General features: G+C 39.1%; 1 long non-coding RNA gene across 3 annotated transcripts in view; it reads left to right on the forward strand.

Annotated features, from left to right (window-relative positions):
- The window catches only part of LOC143269191 (uncharacterized), a 103258-nt gene that overhangs the window by 49098 nt on the left and 38283 nt on the right, over window positions 1-15877 (forward strand). For 2 of the 3 annotated variants that reach the window (XR_013045596.1, XR_013045594.1), the window contains exon 5: window positions 8637-10211. This is a non-coding gene — a long non-coding RNA (uncharacterized LOC143269191). Of the gene's footprint in view, window positions 1-8636; window positions 10212-15877 lie in introns of those variants that run through there. The other variant, XR_013045595.1, reaches the window with a different exon arrangement.

The following is a 15877-nucleotide window of genomic DNA, read 5'->3' on the forward strand; positions in this document are numbered from 1 at the left end:
ATTCCAAACACTTTCTTTATCATTTCAGTTCCACTCAGTTTGATTATTCCTGACATCAACTGACAATTTATATAGTTAAACCAAAAACAAAGGTGCATTTAGAATATCTATGTTGAAGAAATTCAAATAATTGATTGCCGCACAGGTGCTAGGCGTTTCAGTGTCCTAATGCTATGGAAGGTCTTTCTGCTCGCACACATGGAAACCTCAATGTGTTATTCAGAGACGCATCCCCACCACCTGCTGAGGTTTCTGGGCTGTCTGTAAGCTCAGTGGATGTGTCCGATGTCAGGACAGATTTTGAGTTTGGTGCTGTTTGCCTATTCACGTGATTCCAGTGGGAAGAGAATTGGTGCAAAGTGTTAATTAAGTCTTCTCTTTTCTGTTCTTCACCTGGATTTTTCAAAAATCCAACTTAGCAAGTAACCTTTTCATTCTCCATAATAAACGACATCATAAAAATGCTCAATGAAACACACAGAGAAAAGAGAGAATGGATGGATGATGGCCTTTCAACAACAAACTACAGCAAATAAAGTAATCTGCCTGTAGCGTAGAATTTATTTCCCCTGCATTTAACAGTCATTTGTTGGCTTACTTATTTTTATGTCTATGCATGTTCTCTTTCATAAATTTATGTGCAATACATGAGTGTATTTTCAAAATTATACACAGATTAATAAAGCAGAAGAGAGTATCAGGTCCTCTGGGTCTTGAGTTATAGGAGGTTGTGAGCCACCATGTGGGTGCTGGGAAGGGAACTTGGGTCCTGTGCAAGAGCAGCAAGCTCTTAACCTATGAGCCATCTCTCCAGCCCTTTTTCCTAAATTTCACAAACAATGGATGCCATGCTCTAGAGTAGGTTAAAAAAAATTTGTAGGTGGAATTTAATGGGGATGATGCATATATAGGTAGCCATGCTAGTACTAAGTCTGTATTGTTAAGAAAGATTAAATGGCTGTTTTGATCTTTGCCTTTGGTTTTTTTTTTGGGGGGGGGGATATTTTGCAGTTATAGCAAGTGTTCCATGACTCAAAGTAATATTTTCAGAAAAGTACTCTTAGTATAATACAGTGATACAGCACTAAAGACTTTAGCTACTCAACCTACAAATTATCACCTTTTCAAAACCCCATCTTAATGCATTGCCTTTAAATCTTGGTTTCATGAATACTCCACACCAAGTGAACCTCACCTTCAGTGAGAGATGGACCACATGTCAATATTTGCTTTCATATAAAAATAAAGCATCTAAGTTATAAATACCTTGATATTTTATTTAAAAACTTTCATGATATCACCATGGAGAAGATGCATGCATACATAGATTAACACTCATGGGTATTTCATGATGGTGCCTCTCATGTACATTTATCTGAAATGAGACAATGTAGATGCAGAATGGAGCACAGTGCCTTGCTGTACTTTTGAAGTTCCTACTGTTATGTTCCCTTAAAAACCACAAAATCATGTTCAAAGATTAATTACATACTTTCAGTGATAACATTATACAAACTCCTCTGTTTCTGTTACTGAGGTCATTCTTTAATATCTGGCTTTAAGAAATTCTCTGTGCTCATGTTCCTCATTCAGAATATTCAACACTCTAGCAGCTATTATGTAAGTGTGATCACATTCCTTTAACTTTCTTTAGCCACTATCTATAGGTGGGGAGTGATCTCTGAGAATCCCTCAGGGAGATCAGACGCTCTTTTTTCGTGAGCTCTGTGGTATGCAAAATCAAACTAAAACTAAAGCAATTTATTAATGTGTCTAAGGATGTTTGGAATTGCAGTTTAATTGGGGGCACGTAAAACTTGTCCACAAATTACACTCCTAGGGACTTCCTAGAACTATGCAAGGAAAAGTCCCTATGGGATAGTGCATACTGTCACATGCAGGTATTTTTATCTTTAATGCAAGAGTATAACTTTGATGCCTGAAGAGCCCAGAATTGACAGCATTCACTTGATGTCTGCATCATAGTTTCAGTGACATTTTCTTCTTCCCCAAGTCACTAGATCCTCTTTTATAGCAAAGAAAAAAACAACAACAGACCACCACTCTCCCGTTTTGCATTTTAGATAAAAAAAAGATTGCAGCGTGGATGGGTGGGTGCTGTGTAATATGAACAACTTGACATGTTGTTAAGCTTGGTTTGCAGGAGGTAGTTCATCTTAAGAGGAAACAAGGTTGATTGAGAGAGTTTAATTCAGTCAACAACAAAATAAATGTCACCACAGCAGTGGTGCTCTTCTATATTGTAAGAAATAGATGCATGGGCGATGATTTACTGTCAAAGCTTTTGATTGTTTGACATAGCCTTCTGGGTGGTGAGCTCCACCCTCAGGAGAACCCCAAATTATATGTACTGACCTTCAGTAAGTTACTAGCTCCTCAGACTTTCAGCCATGTCGTTGATGTAGCAAATTTATCTACCTCATAGATGAATGTTAAGAACTACATTTAAAATAAATGCGCTTCACATAAAATAATGTGTTGACAGTCATGTGTCAGCATTTCAATAAATTAAACCTAGAATTATCTGAGACCCCAAAATTGTACTCCTGGGTATTTATTGAAAATGATTAAAAACAGATGTTCAAATAAAAACCTATATGTGGATGTGCATAGCAGGTACTGTTAAATATAGATGAAGTAATAAGAGCAATTAAATGTGGTATATGCAATGCAATGGAAAATTATTCCAAAAGGATGAAATATTGATACCGGCTGTCACGTGGGTGAGTCTTGAAAGCAAGTTAAGTGAATGAAGCTATATAGAATATCTGTATATTATATACATTATAGGAAACATCCATATTATGAAAGTCATAGAGAATGAGAGCAAGTTATTGGTTGATAGGGGCTAGGAAATAAGAAAAGTGGGGGGAGGCTACTTAGTGGTTGTGAGGGACCAGTTGTGGTCCTGAAGTTTTGAAACCCTATAACAACAGAAATGGGCTAATACTACTGAATATGCCTTGATATTTTCACCGTTCCCTTATGGACAGTAGGCTAAATACATCTTGGGTGTGCATGGGTTGATAATTTGGGGACTTACTGCTACTAGTTTAGACGCTTTCAATAGTAATGTCTTTTGCAAGTCATTTGATATTAAAGAAATGTAAACATCTACCAATAAAAGTTTATAAAATTTTTATTTTTCCTTGTAATTAGGGGACAAAGGTGGCCATTTATTATATAGTCATGACTCAGACAAATAGAAACCCTGGGTAAGAGATTGAAAGGTTCACTGATACCAATAAAATATCCCTGAGCCCATTGACCTATTTTAGGACATAAAAATTCTGGTTTTCATAAAGGAAATTATCTTTCATGCAGCCTTACCTAGAACAACTTCAAGATAAAAATACCTACCACAATCTACACATGCAGTAGCTTATGCACCTATGACTCCAGCAGCCCCTGTGTGGAGGTGGCTGCCAGAAACAGGAGAATCCCCAGAAGGCCCTGGGCCAGCTAGCTTCCTCTATGCAGCAGGAGGCATCAAGAGAAACCCTCTCACACAGGTGGAAGGCAAAGATCAGTTCTGAAGTTTGTCTTCTGATGAACACAGGGCCTTATGGCATGTGTGTGCCTCTCTACATGAACACAAGAACACACAGTAAGTAAACAAGCAAAACAAACACAAATCCACGCCAAAGAACCAAGTTCTAGGTTACCAAAGTTACATAATGATATTAAGGTCAAAGCCCAAGACAGTCAATAATCACATTTTATGTGTCCTTTTTTTAAATTAATTATATGATAACTGAGGTAAGAAAATATAAAACCTCATCAATGAGATTTCAAGTGCCAATTCCATGAGTATATTGTGCTAGATTATATGTGTGAGGGGATGCAGCTATTTATAGCCCTCTCCAAACTTGCAATATACATAAAGGCTGCACATAGAGGAAAGGGGAACACTTATTCACTGCTGGATGGAGGAAAAAATAGTGCTGCTACCATAGAAGTCAGAATGGTGGTTCCTCAAAAAGCCAGAAATTTATTTGCCACATGGTCCATTTATACTCACAATAACTAGGAAATGGAAACAGCCTAGATATCCATGAATGAACGAATGGATAATAAAAGTGTGGTATACTTGCACAATAGGTTATTATTCAGTGGTTAAAAAAATGAAATTATGAAATTCTCAAGTCAATGGTTGGAGGGGAAGCAACCATTGTGAGTGAGGGAACGCCAAGCCGAAAAGACAATTGCACCATGTTCTTTTTCACTTATGGAAGTCAGTTTTGAATCTTCAGATAAACATGTCTTGTTTAGAATACCCGAAGAGGTCGGGAAACTAGTAAGGAGTCACTGGAAGAGGAGGTGCTTTCCAGGGAGGGAAGATAAAATGCAGTGATGCAGAGTGAGTAATAGAACAGGAAGGGTAAGTTGGGGTAGGGGTGGGAGGGAAGGGCAGTTGAGAGAACACCTGGCTGGATAACTAACACTAAAGACATTCTGAAAAAAGTCATACAAGAAACCACTGCAGAATACACACACACACACACACACACACACACACACACACACACACACACACACACTAAATGAAGTCAGCCTGTAACGTAGGGTTCTACAATCACCCTACTAGAAACTGCAGGCTAAAAGTTTAAAAGCCCAGTGTCAGCATTGGGTTACCTCTACTGGAATTGTTGGCCAGTGAAGTCCTATAGAGGCCCCCCTCTTCCCCACAAAATACAGGCCATCGCCACTGCTCTTGGTTACCCTCCAGAACTTGATGGGAAGACCCTATTGCTGAAGACACCACACACTTGAGTTATAGAACATGGAGAGAGCAAGCTGGAATTGTTCTGGCAGCTTCACCTGTACTGTTCAGCTTTCACTGTGCTGTGTGGCCATCGGAGAAAATAAACCACCAGTCTTGCCTAGCTGTGAACCTAGTGATCACCAGCCTATCTGATTAAGACACCTGTTGGTACAATAGTAGCAAAAATGTCCTAAGAGTAGCCAACTACTTTTTGAATGGATTTAAGGCCCAATCCACAAGATAGAAGCCAAACCCAGAAGAGTAACTAGGAACAAGAACCTGCAGGCAGGCAGGTCCTAGGTCCTGGGGGGAGAACCTGTAAGTATTACTCTGCTAATGAGAGAGAAACAGCATTAAACTGACTCCTAATAACTCACGCTCATAGATTAGGGCAGCTCTTACCCCTTGTCATAGAAACCCCCCTTTGCAGTAGACAAAGATGAACTCAGACTTCAGGAAATAAGTGACCAGGGAGTATTCATCCCTAAACAGCACATCTACATCACACACCCCTCTTCTCTGGGCTCAGGAGTCTTTGTTGAAGAGGGGTCAACATAACTGTAGGAACCACTATTGGTGGGTGACTACTGGGAACGGTGTTCAGTGGACACAACAGGGAAGTTATGCACAGGTACCTATGGAAGATGTAACAGCATATGTCAAGACCTATGAATCCTCAAGCCAGACAAAGTTTCAGCATGGAGAAGGGAGGTAGGCACAAAGTCCCACCCCAGTCTGAGGAACTATTGCCAAATGCTCTAAGAAATTTACAGGAAGTTGGGCATTCCAAGTTGCAGTCACCCAAATAAGCAACCAGAAGAATCCAAAGATGTAAAATAACAGTTGTCATCTACCCAGAAAAAAAAAAATACGTGTAGGAAGCTGGGTGATGGCCACCAGTTTTAAAACTGCTCATGTCTGCCAATAGTATACCAGAGCTGTGAGCCTCAGAATATGTAAGAAATATGTCTTGTCATTCACAACACTCCCCCAAAGAGGCAAACAACCACCATGAAACTGTTAGGCCAGGAGCCAATCTGTGGGAATTAATGGAAATATTTGGGGATTAAATTCACCAGGGGGGAGCGAAGGCATGACAAAATTGTTGGGAAAAAAATTTATTATTAGATATACAAAGTAGCCTGGATTTCTAGCAACAGATGAAGCAACCATTGTTAGGGTACAGATTAGGAGACATCCCTAGATCCTGAATAAAGGAACTATAAATGTTGTGCTCATTCACATATCCACAGTTGCTAGACAAACAGCCTTGTTGTCCTCTGTGTACTGACAAGGGCATGCTGGAGCTGTCTTTAAACACAAAATTGCATTCTGTTACCTGTTTATTAGGACTCTTGCATCGTGCCAGACTGGTGACTTGCATGTGACTAAATGCTTGACCCTTACTTGAATTAGCCAAAGTTTCTCAATCCCTTTTGACATTTTCCCCTCATTCATTCATTTACTGAGCCCCACATGGATATTAGACATAGTGGCGAATTAAGCAGACGTTATAGGTTTATAAAAATAAGTGTGTTCCATAACTTTCAGCTCCTATGACTTGTCTTATTTTTTTATTCTCCATGGTATCATGCCCTATAGCACATATCACTACTTCTCAAGTCACAACTTTTCCAATATGTGTCTAGTAAAATTATCAAAGTCAAAACCAGAGATGAGAAGTGCATTTAAAGTTCAGAAATTAAACTGGCTAAAATAAAAGTTCCGGATTGCTTTTCTGCAGCTCCTGGTTATGTGTAGTTTCTTCCTCTTCTTCTTCTTCTTCTTCTTCTTCTTCTTCTTCTTCTTCTTCTTCTTCTTCTTCTTCTTCTTCTTCTTCTTCTTCTTCTTCTTCTTCCTCCTCCTCCTCCTCCTCCTCCTCCTCCTCCTCCTCCTCCTCTTCTTTCTCCTCCTCTTCTTCCCCCTCCTCCTCTCCTCTTCCTCCTCCCCCTCCTCCTCTTCCTCTCCTGTCTTCCTCCTCCTCCTTCCTCTTCTCCTCTATCCCCCCCAATCTTTCTCTTTTTTAAATCTTTAGATGCTCAGAAACAGTTGTGGCAAGGAAAGGCCCCCAAGGGGTGGTTGTTAGCTCTGCACTGGGAAAGCTAAGTCTCTTCTCATTAGTGTGGAAAGCCGTGACTGACTGCACTTAGGGAGGGAGAATCCAAACCCAGGTGAGTGAGGGTAGGAGATAACAACCTATTAGCACAAGTAAATCATCTCATTATTTTTGATGCTTTTATCGCCCATCTGAAAGCCAGCCGGGGTGCATGTTCCAATCATCTGTTCTTCCAATGATCCCCTAATCTGACTTGACTTTGTGAACCTTTTAATGTTTATTGATTTATATTTTTTTTTAAAGAAAATTCATTTTGGTTAAATAAAAAAAAATTCCCATAAATAGGAAAAAGAAATTCATGATAATGATTTTACCTATGGGGTATGTGGATTATTTTCTCTTTGGAATGAGTTTATTGGCAGTGTTCTGGCCCCACAATTATACATAGCTTTTGATCCTAATAATCTTTTAAAAAATACAAAATGATTTAAATGGCTATCATATAATTAGGGATCTAAATATAAATAAACACATATAAAGTGGGCTGATGTATGTCGAAGTTACTTCATTTATTAACAAAACGTAATTTATTTTGAGCAAATGATACAAACCCCAAATAAGATGGTATTTTGGAAACAAATGGAAGAGGATAAAAAGGATAAGGAAAATGCTGGTTCCATGATGTATGACTGAGCCTAGTGTGAGCTCCTGTGTTCAGGGTATCTGCAGTGTAAGAGTAACCCCGATACAGAGCCAACTCCTGTTAAACCTGGAATAAAAGTACACTCTCTCCAGAGTTAGAGAATTTAGGGTGCAAACAAGGAATAAAGGGGAAACCGACAAATGAAATAATTTATGCATGAGATTTTGTAATGGATTAAGCTTCATAAAGCAGCTTGTTTTTCTATAATGTATTTTTTTATTTTTTGAAATTGTGATGTAATTAGATCATTTCTCACTCCCCTTTCCATTCCTCCAGCACCTCTCATGCACTGCCTTGCTGTATTTCAAATTCATGGCCTATTGTTGTATAATATATGTGTATGTATGTATGTATGTATTTATGTATGTATACACACACATATTCTGAAATACATAAATATAATCTGCTTGGTCCTTGTATTATTACACACGTGAACATGCTCTCAGGGCTGACCACGTGGTATTGGGTAACCAGTTGAAAAACTTTTTGGGGAAGACCACTTCTCCCCTCTCAGCACTCCCCATTTACCTGTCCTTCTTCATCTACAGATGAGGCCCCCCCAGCTCCCCCCCTTTCCACGTTAGCATGTCCATTGGTGTTGCCAAGCACCAAGTTGTTCTAGTCTTCTTCGGCTATCCATACTAGTGAAGCATCATGGGTGCCGCCTCTCTGGCATCTCTAGGGCAGCACAAGCTCACACCAAACTTCCGGTTCCTCTAGTGCTTACACTGTTTCTGCTTCCTCTTGCACATAATCCCCAAGCCTTGGGTGTAGGAGTTGTGTTATAAATGCATCCGTTGGGACTGGCACCGCACAGTCTCTTGTGTGGTTTTCTGTAATGGTCTTGTCTGTTGCCAAGAAAAGTTCCACTGATGAGGGGTGGGAACTGCACTTCTCTGTGGGTCCAGGAATAAACTGAGGATTTAGTTAGGCATTCTGCTGGTTTAGTACAGTAGAAGTTGTGGATTCTCCTTGAACATCCACACTGTCCCTCTTGTTGAGCAGGGCTTAAGTTCAGTCAGAGAGCTGTGGGTTACCTCCTGGTTATGCATGGCACTCACATGAAAATTTCGTTTCATTTTTCTTTATAGCTGCATATCAAAAGGTACACTGGAGAAAATATCTATTTCAAACCGCGCTGGGAAGACTGGATGTCCACATGTGGAGCAATAAGATTAGACCCGCATCTTTCACCTTGCACAAAAACTAACTCCATATGGATCAAGGACCTACGGGTCAAAACTGAAACACTGATGTTGCTAGAAGGAAAGAAAAAGGTGCAGGGTGAGTACCTTACAGGATGTCGATGTATGGACGGGCTTTCTGAATAAGTTCCAATTTTCCCAGGAACTGGGGCCAATGATTGACAAGTTGGACCTCATAAAACTAAAATGCTTCACAATTAATTAATAATAATAAATTAATGCAAACATTAATTTAGTGAAGAAGAAGAAGCCTGTAGAATGAGAGAGAATCTTTGCCAGCTACACACTGAGTATTAATATCCAAGATATACAAAGAACTAAAAATTAGACTCAAAAACCCAAATGACACAATTAAAAAAAAATGGGCCAAGGGTATGAACAGAGAGTTCTCAAAAAAAGAAATAAAAATGTCTTAAGAAATATTTCAAAAAGTGTTTATCATCCCTAGCAACTAAAAAAACTGGAAATCCAAACAGCTTTGAGATATCATCTTACCCCAGTCACTGACTAAATTCAACAAGACAGATACGTGCTAGAGAGGATGTCTGGAAATGGAGGTCCCCATTCACTGTTTATGGGGTTGCACACTGATCCATGCACTCTGTAAATCAGTGTGAAGACTCCCCCAAAAGCTAAAAATAAATCTACCATGTGACCAACCCAGATGCACTATTCTTTGACAATTGTCTGGAGGACTCAGCATCTTGCTATGTCCACTGCACTTAGGAAACAGAACTAACCCAAGTGTCCTTCAACTGACGAATGGATCTAAAGGATGTGGCACATATATCTTATGGACTACTATTCAGCAGCCTGGTTTTTGCAGAACCAAGATGACTGAGGAAGAAGGAGACAGTAGAAGACTCCAATTTACAGAAAGAAATATGACACACTGGGCTCACTCCAAACATTGATGTCGAGAATGAGTAATGCCAGTTCAACTGTGGCATTAACCCAGACAGGGCCAAACTTTGACCTTTGACTCATAACTCAAATACACTTAAGTAAAATAATATAAATTTCTAAGAACAGGACTTAAAGTACAGAAAGATCTCTGTAAATATTGGCTATTAGTATTATAGCCTTTTACTATAATTATTAGTATTGCTAGTAGTCTTAACTTTGGAAAAAAATGGCATTTTCTCATGGAAAATATAGTCTTTCTTAAAGATACCAGAATTAATATTAATGGGTGACATATAAAGCCTACTGGGACAGTGTTAGTCCTTGGGACTCTTTATTACATAGTAAAAATACTCTAATTTTAACAGTTATTAAGACCACATAGTAATCGCCTACAGGAGATTGGTTCCAAGACACTGTGGATTCTAAAATTCATGTTCACTCAAATCTTTTTACATAAATGGTATATCTACATATAACTTTTATATTTCCTCTAGTGGACTTTAAATCATATCGAGATTACTTCTTTGTCTTAATATTAAACATTATGGAAATGGATGCTGAACTGCTTAGGGAATTACAATGTTTTCAGTATGTATGTTATTCTTTCCCCATTTATTTCTAGTCCCTGCTTAGACTCTGAATATGCAACCTGTTGATAGGGATGGTTGATGGTACATGCAGAATAACTCCCTCAGATGTTGAATTTTGATCATTTCAGAAATGCATTAAAATTTTCACATGCTCACTTTGAGAAAAATGACACATACATTCAGCAAGAAAAACACAGGGTTGTCTTCTGTTTTAGCATCCAAATTAACAGTTGCAAGATAAGCTCTCCAATCTACATACATCTAAGAACTTGATGGTCCCTATCTCAGAGATGTACAAACTGAGCTGCAGATGGATTACTTGACTTGACAATGAATTCTGCATGTGACTTTCTCTGGGGGAGGTTTTTTTTCTACCCATTCTGGTAGAGAGGGCCATGGCAGCCCAGAGAAACATCCCACTCAAATCCCTGTTGAACTACACATTGTGGATCATGATGGTAAGCTATTGCTACTCACCAGGGAAGAGTATGTAGCTTAGCATCACACCTCTTTCTCTGTAATGAGTTCAGTACCATGTGAAAAAGAGTTGGGGGTTGCACTTACACCTCAGAGGTGTGAGAAAAAACTTTGAGTAACTTCCTCAGCTAACTGTTTTTAAAAGTCAAAAGCGGTTTCTCTTGGATGCATCGTCAACAAAAGCATAGGCACTGAGTAAGACATAACTCCCCCAGGGCAGGAATATCTTTAATCTTTGTTTTCTGTTATATATGCAGCCAGAGTGAAACAGTGTTTTAGTTTAGAAAGTAATAAATAGTCCTTTAATTCTGAGGGATAAATGTAAGTAGTCATAGACAAAGAAAATGAACATCAAGGTTAATTAACAAATTTAATTAGCAGCAAGAGCTTTGTGTTTGGCACTTTCCCCTAGAAAGTGGTAATATTATTACCTACCTAACTTTAAAGAGGCTTGGGGACATTCGACCATTTTCTCTAGCTAACAAAGCTAGGGAATTAACCAAGGAGTACCTGGCAAACCTTTTCTGCCTCACAGCAGGACGTGTCTGCAGGACTTTACAGTTATTTACTCTGTTCTTTTTTTGCTACTGTGACCTCCAACTAGAACATTCAAGTCAAAACAAGATAGGGATGATGGCAGAACTGCTTTGTTCCCCGAGTTATCCTCAGCATCCCAAGTTATTTCCGGTTCATTGCGAACACTTGGTAAACCCTGCTGAATGAAGGCATGAACCAGGTTGTGGTGATACAGTGTGTACCATAACTTGCCTGAGGATCAGACGCAGAGGTCAGGTAGTGATGCAGGCACCTTTAATCTCAGCACTTGAGATTTCATGCCTTTGCTTGGGAAGCACTTCCTTTAATCCCAGGAAGTAATATGGCAGGGCAGAGAAAGGTATATAAGGCGTGAGGAAACAGGAACTCACTCTCTTCAGGCTGAGGATTTCGTAGAGGTAAGAACTAGTGACTGGCTGCTCTGTTTCTCTGATCTTTTAGCTTTCACCCTGATATCTGGCTCTGTTTTTGTTTATTTATTTATTTGTTTATTTGTTTGTTTGTCCGTTCATTTATTTATTTATTTATTTGTTTGTTTATTTATTTTTACTAAAAGACCATCTAAGATTTGAACAACACTAGGTGACTGCATTTGACCCTGAACCAGGTTCTGGTGCCTACATTTTACTTAGTGTACTCTACCTGTGAAGCATAACCCAAGGAGGGTGGCACTGTACATCCTTATTCTAAGGCACCAAAGGTGGCTAGCTAGCAATGTCTTCCCTTAGCTTCCTATGGCCAAAGGGATGATGGATCACAGATAGCTACCTGATATGGATTTGACAACACAGAATAGCAGCAAATAATTAGTCTCACAAATTAAATCAGAGTGCGACACCAGAAACAAAAGAAACCCTGGAATTTAAAACAGCTATCCCTTATTTGTTTGCAAACTAGTTTAATTTAAGCTTAAAGAACAAAGAGACTCTCAGCATTAGTCTGGACTCGCTGGTTGCTGTATATCGTGATTTCTCTTGAGATCTTCCTATTATTTCAGAATTGTGAGCTATATGAAGTTAAAATTAGTAAGGGGATTTGAAGCTCTGCATTTCCCTGCTGGGTTTCTTTTAACTTGAATAATTTGCATGCACACTCTCAGGGTTTTGATTCAGAAATTTTAATGTAAGCGATGAATTGGTCAGGGCACAGTGATGTTATAAAGTGGAGGCTGCGGTTGTGTTACCACAACAGCGCTTCTTCGGTGGGCATCCTCAAGAAATCAAGTGAGGACTTGTGACTCCCTCTTGGGTGAGTTTGTTTCAATAGCCCTTGTCTAAAGTCCATGGCACAGGGCTCCCTGCTCCTGTGCCTGGACAGCTGCTGTCATAACTGCCATAATTAGTTACGTTCTACTCTGTGCCACTGATGCTCTGCTCGGCAGCTTCCATCCACCTGTGACTTTATAGGTAAGTTTTACTTGAACCTGACTCCGTAGCAGCAACAAGGACCCATGAAACCGCCACATTGCTAATGCAAAGTAATCCAGGCCCTGAAAGACGTGTGTGAGAAGTGGGCATTCACAGAAGGGAAAATATAATTTATATTACTCATGTATTTCCCCAGAGTGTTATCCATGGTAGCATTTCACTAAATTTTAAAGTCTGTATCATGTATACATTTTACACACACACACACACACACACACACACACACACACACACACACACACACACACATATATATGTATGTATAAAATATATACCTCATAAGGATGCTGTGCCTAGCGATTACCACTCTCTTCACATAGCAAGTCAGAAAGTAACTCCATTGCACATCACAGTAAATGGCCATGACTGTGGGTTTATTTGCCAATAACTTAGTCATTCTTGTTCTCCAGTTGTTTGTAATTCTCATGATACACATACAATAGCAATAATCTTGCCTGCTTCTAAGAACTCACTAAGGCACCTGCTAAGAGTTCCTTTGTTGGGTTGGGAAACCTGTTCTGCCTACACACAAGGCAATGGGGATTGTCACTGTGATACACAGTGACAACACACAGCAGGTGGCTTATTTGGAACTGGCCTGATCTTTTGTTTACTAAGGCTTGCTTTGGGGTTACCTTGAAGATCTGCTTATAAATGTCTTTTTTTTTTCTTTTAAAATATTTTTCAGCTTTTGAAACTATATCATTTCCCCCTTCTTTCTCCTTCCTCCCTCCAAACCACTCTTGTTCTCTTTCACGTTAATAAATCTGTGGCCTCTATTTCTTTGATTGTTTCCCTAAGTGTATAAAAACAACCTCCTTAGTACAGTGCAAGCAACATTGTGTGTATGTCTTCAGAGCTGACCATTTGGTACAGGACAACCAATTGGTGTGTTCTTTCTTGCTTTTGTGTTTCTTAGTTGCCTGTAGTTCTTTGTCTAGGATTGAGGCCTCATGGCTTTTCCGCTTCCAGAACTATTAGTGTCTTCCTTGTGTAGGTCATGTGTGGGCAGCCATGTTGATGAGGCTTTCTAGGTATAACTTCTCTGATGTTTATAGGAGACAAAATCTTACAGCAAATTTCACTTTCCTTTGGCTCTTACAATCTTCCTGTCCCCTCATCTACAATGATTCTCAAATACCTTTTGATGATGATGATGATGTGTCTGATTTGAGAGTTTTTTTTTTAAAGTAAACACGTGTTTGCATTTTATCCATGTTAAGACATATTTCAGAATACATCTCTCTTTTGGTAAATTGGATTTAAGGGGCAATCATAGGATTGAAGGGGTAAATAAGGGGTTTCCTTTCATGAAATAAAATGAAACTATGTCTAAAAGTTTGAAGAGGTAAGTGTGGATTATATCTTCATAACAGAGCCCACTCTTTTAATCATTTTTTATATTCCCTGACACTGATACTCTGCCAGGAAGGAAATATTTATAATCTGAGAGAAGCTGTCTTCATGGACCTCCTATAGCCTTATGCTCATGAACCTTCATGCTTTCAGAAGAAAAAAAAATCTCTATATTTAAACATCTCGTTTTGTAAGACAATATGACCTATGGTGATAAAATGTATATACTCATTGGAATTAGATGGACTCTAAGTTCTATTTATCTTGACTTTTCTTTTTGTTTGTTTGTTTGTTTTTGTTTTCAGAGACGGGGTTTCTCTGTGCAATAGCCCTGGCTGTCTTGGAACTACTAGCTCTGTAGAGCAGGCTGATTTCAAACTCTAAGACATCCATCTGCCTCTGCCTCCTGAGTGCTGGGATTAAAAGTGTGAGCTACCACTGCTGAGCTTTTCTTGACTTGTATTTTACTTTATATGTGTGGATATTTTGCCAGTGTTTATGTCCGGGTGTTATGTGAGTGCCCAGTGCCTGTAGAGTCCAGAAGAAGGCATTGGATCTTCTGGAACTGGAATTATTGATGTTTGTGAGCCACCATGTATGGGCTGGAAATAGTCCCCAGGTCCTCTGAAAGACCAGCCAGTGCGCTTCACCACTGAGTCATCTCTCAAGCACTGACTCTAAGTTGTGACACCAGCTTTTCCATGGGTGCTACAGTTCCAAACTTCAGTCCCCATGAGTGCATCAGGCACTTTGTGGATGGAGCCTAAAGAGTCATTTTTAGTTTTTACTTGACCAAAGTCATGGGTGACTCAGAAGGATGTTCTGAGATGGAGGAGCCTCTAAGGTTGATAGCTTCTTGCTTTTTTCCCTTCCTGATCTTGCGCTAATAAGGACAGGCTGGATCAGAACACTGATTCTACACCCTTGGTCACATATTATCATGTAGGATTTTTCATCTGCCTCATCACCAGAAATGGCAGCCAGCTGGTATTTTAAGAACTCTGGGTACTTCTGCATAGCCTGAACTTGCCTTTCTCGGGAAGTTCATGATGTACATTGACCCTGAGTTGGCACTCACTTCTGAGACAGTTTGATTAAAGAAGATTTTGGGGAAAAATAGCTTTAGGAGGATTTTCCAAAATTAAAATAGTTAATTACTTAATTTATTATTTTTCAGAAAGAAAGCATTCCATTCTCAGACCTCTTGCTTCTTCATTAGGAAGCAGTAAATTTGACTTTCCACAGTGGCGTCTGACTCCTCTGTGTCTGCTGGGTACCACCTTTCTGTAGATGTCACTACATGCAAATTTTGCCTTCTGGGTTTCCTTTCTGATGGAGCTGATCCATATCTTTTCTTCTTGTAATTATTCATATCAAAGTTCCAGGCCTGGCTTATTGTGCCATGATGCATTTTGTGGAAACATGATATGATGAAAAGTGATGTTCCAAAATTCTGAATCAATATCACTGTGTCCAGACTTGATTGTTAAATTTGAATTGGAGACTGAGGCTAATTTTTCATTTAGAATGCTAATATGAAAAGTGCTCCAATGAATAATGATGTTGCTAGATCAGAAAATTGTTTCTGGATGTGATATTCTCTTTTTGTTTTTATTTGTTGTGAATGAGTATCAATATGTAACTGAAAACAAATTTCAGATATAGTATGGTCCCTAAATAATCTGTATTTTAAAATTTGATAAAAAGATGCTAACATAGGCTACTTTATAATGTTTATCCTTAAAGGGTCAATGGAGTCAAAGCTTTTTTTTTTTTTTTTTTGAGATTATAATTACATTTCTTCCTTCCCTTTCCT

This window comes from Peromyscus maniculatus, chromosome 18, assembly GCF_049852395.1.
Source record: "Peromyscus maniculatus bairdii isolate BWxNUB_F1_BW_parent chromosome 18, HU_Pman_BW_mat_3.1, whole genome shotgun sequence".
Classification (NCBI taxonomy): domain Eukaryota; kingdom Metazoa; phylum Chordata; class Mammalia; order Rodentia; family Cricetidae; genus Peromyscus; species Peromyscus maniculatus.